The sequence below is a fragment of the Triticum dicoccoides genome, chromosome 6B (assembly GCF_002162155.2).
Source record: "Triticum dicoccoides isolate Atlit2015 ecotype Zavitan chromosome 6B, WEW_v2.0, whole genome shotgun sequence".
In the NCBI taxonomy this organism is placed as follows: domain Eukaryota; kingdom Viridiplantae; phylum Streptophyta; class Magnoliopsida; order Poales; family Poaceae; genus Triticum; species Triticum dicoccoides.
In genome coordinates this window covers 24,615,742-24,619,536 of record NC_041391.1, presented here as the reverse complement: position 1 = coordinate 24,619,536, position 3,795 = coordinate 24,615,742, and positions in this window count along the sequence as shown.

Here is a 3,795-nt window from a genome sequence, read left to right as displayed (position 1 = left end):
GTCGCCGCCGCCATCGCCCTCGCCCGCTCCCCTGCCCCGACGCACACCGCCCCAACCCATCCCCGTCGTCTCCGTCACCGTCACGCCCTACCCCGCCCCCGTCGTCGCCGTCGCCGTCCTCCTCACTTGGTCTGGCCGGCGCATCATTTTTTCATTTATAAATATGCTTATTTGTTTTCATATGTATATGCTTGTTTTTTCATATATATGATATATGATGATATATATGCTTGTTATCATAATTGTTTTCGTTCATATAAATATGATGATTTTTTATAGAATATGATGTTTTTTTTCATAGATGATCACATATATATATGATGTATGCATGGATGTGGATGAAATATATGATATTTTTTGTTCATAGAATATGATGTTTTTTTATTCACTGTTTTTTTTGTTCAGAATTTTCAGAATTTTCTATAATGCATAGACCGATTTTAGACCACGGGGTAGGAAAAAAGAAAATAAAAGAAGAGGAAGAAAGAAGAAGAGGAGAGGAAGAAGAGGAGAAATAAATAAGAAGAGGAAAAAAGAAGAAAAAGAAGAGGAGAAGAAGAAAGGAATAGAGGAGAAAGAAGAAGAAAATAGAAAATTCTTCTTTCTCCTCTATTCCTTTCTTCTTCTCCTTTTTTCTTCTTTTTTTCTTCGAATGCTTCTCTTCTATTGCTTTCTTCTTCTCCTCTTTTTATTTCTTCTTTTGTCTTCTTATTTTTTATCGGGTATGTCATTGTCGATATACCCCCTCCCTAGAACTTCAACACGAGGGGGGGGTCGATATACCCCCTCCTCGATAACATTATTTTCCCATGTATGTATGTCGCGTCGTCGTCGATATAACCACCTCCCGGATAACTTCGACATGTGGGGTGCTCGATATATATACCCCCTCTCGATCGTGATAACTTATACCACGAGAGCATCCCCCTCGGCCCTCTCGCTCGACCAAAACTCTCGTGGACACCCAAACCATAGAGAAAAAACGATGTTGGTCTCCTACCCCCTCCCGCCGTGCCCCTACCCGACAAACTCTCTCGAGGCCACCCAAATTTACCAAGTTAAAAGAGCGTTGTCGTCGAGGCCACCCCAAACCCTTGAAGCGTTGTGTCGAGGCCACCCAAACCCTTGAAGCGTTGTCTAGGCCACCCCAATCCCTAGAGAAGCAGCATCGAGGCCATTAATATGATTCCTTATTGTGATTAGCTAGCTAGTTATACGTTTGCCACTAATATATATCCATCTGTCATGTTTGAATAATAATTGACATGTTGTAAATATTTGCCGAAACTACGTAGCACCCCCGAGACGAAGCAACAGAAGTGATGTTGGGGGACATAATCGCACAAGGAAGTGATGTCGTTGCGTCGTTTCTCAACGACACCGATGGTTAGGAAGGATACCCAATGGAGGTACAAGAAGAGGGCTATGTTCATGATGGCTCCGGTGACCCAATGGTGGTACAAGAAGGAGACCGTGATGACGGCTCCGGTGACCGAACCGAGACCGGCCAGGTATCTATCTCTCTCTCTCTATATATATATATATACATATATATATATATATATATATTTGTTAAGCCCCTGCTGACTAGGTAATTGATGCATTCATTGTTTTCATATGTACACATATTAATTAACTCTAGTCTTTCTTATTTTCTCTAGCCCTCTGGATCGAGCTCACCTTCGGTAAAGAAACGAGGCCCGAAGAAAAAGTTGCGCTCGAATGAAAGGTTTGACATCATAGCAATCGCGCGCGATGGCAAGCCGATTGAACCCATCCGGACAAGGGATGCATTTCGTGCTCAGTGCGGGGTTCTTGTTAGGGACAAGACCCCGATCAGTATCCAGCAATGGTTAAAGCCTAAGAAGGAAGACCCTGAGGTGTCTTATGTCTCTTATATGCAGGAAGAAGATCTTTGGACAACGCTTAAGGCAAATTTAACCCTACCGGCAGAGGAGGATCCGGAGAAGCCAGTGAAAGAGAAATTGATCAAGTCTCATGCTCTTAAGAAGATGGCAGAACTATTCAGGAGGTGGAAGAATGAGCTGAAAACGTTTGTCCACAAAGAAAAGACACCAGAATTCATCGTAAAGTATGAGAAGATCAGAGATCAATGGCCCGCATTTGTGGCCCACAAGACATCGGAAAAGAGTAAGAAGATGCCAGCGACAAACAAGATTAATGCTACGAAGAAGAAGCACCACCATCGCACGGGGTCAGGTGGTTAGCTCAAACCCGACCTTTGTGGGACAAGGTAGACAATGACCTGATTGCTAAAGGGGTCGAACCAGAGACATTGAACTGGCCAGACCGTTGCCGAACTTGGTTCTTCGGGGTTGGCGGAACCTTGGACCCTGTATCAGGGAAGTGCGTTCATTTGGACGGAAGAGCAACTGCGAATACCCGTCAGGAGGCTTCAGGAGTATATCGAGAAAGCGCACGAAGGGACGTTCGTTCCAGACAGAGAGAACGACGAGCTCACAATGGCCCTCGGGAATCATGAGCCCCCTGGACGGACATGAGGCATGCCAGGCTCCCTTCCGTGGAAGGCTGGGTTTCCGGACGGAGGGGGTTACAAAAACCAAGAGAGGAGGAAGAAAGTGGAGCATAGCCAACTGGAGGCGCTTCACGAAAGGGTACAAGGTCTAGAGGAACGAGAAGCAGATCATAGCAAACGACCTGCCGAAGCTTCCCCTGAAGCTACCCCGCCATCTCAGCAGAGAAGCATCGTGACTTCCACCGAGCAGACTCAGCAGCTGGAGCCTGTCTTCATGGCTCCTGCTAGCTACCCCATGGATGCTATCATGGAGTCTCAACATTGCCACCTTATGACGCGATGGATGACATTGAAAGTCAAGGCGGATGTTAGCTCTGTTATACCTAATGAACCTGGCTCAACCTACCATGGCCAGCCGATTCCAGAAGGATATGCTAGGGTGATGGTGGATCAAATAATGAACGGATTTGAGGACCTTCAGCTTGACCACCCTACGGGTGAAGGGGAGATTCGGCTAGGTTGTTCTCTGAAGATTCCATGCCTATGGCGGAAGGAGCTCATCAACCTTCCGAACTGGACGCCTCCGCCTCCTCCTCCTCCTCCGGCGAGTCAGGGCACTCCGCCTCCTCCTCCGCTCCTCCGGCGACTGATCAGGGCACTCAGCCTCCTTCGCCAGTGTGTGGCGGCACTCCGCCTCCTTCTCCCCCTGCGCCGGCGCGCCCGAGCAGCCAGCTGCCTCCTGCTTCTCCGCCTCGGAAACAAGGGCGGAAGAGACCTGCCGCCGCTCCGGCTGCTCCAGTGTGTCGTCCTTCTCGTCCGCCTCGTAAGAAAGTAAAGACAGCCGCAACCGCTCCTTCTGCTCCGGCGTCTAGCAGTACAGTCAGAGGCAGGCAATACAGATACGGTCGTTCTCTGAAGACTCTAGAGAAGTTACCATACGAGAGGAGCCAGGAGGAAAACACGAAGATCGTGCAAGCCAAAGTGACCAACTTCTTTGATGGGGTCAAAGCAAAGAAAAATCCACCTCCGGAGGAGAAGATAGATCTGGTAAAAGTGAAGCGTACTCTGGCTGCCCTGACGAAACCACCAAAGTCTCTGGTGAAAGACAACTATGAGCGCATTCTTACAAAGTCATTTATCGAAGCAGAGCGGTCGGGAAGTACTGTCAGTGGTCAAAGGTTAGCAGAACGACGAGCTGGGAAAAAAGTTGCCCAACTCGGTGAACAAGCGAACCAATCGTTGCCCCCGCTCCAGGTGTCTAGCATCGCCACGAATCATCCGGGTGGGATGGTGCCCGG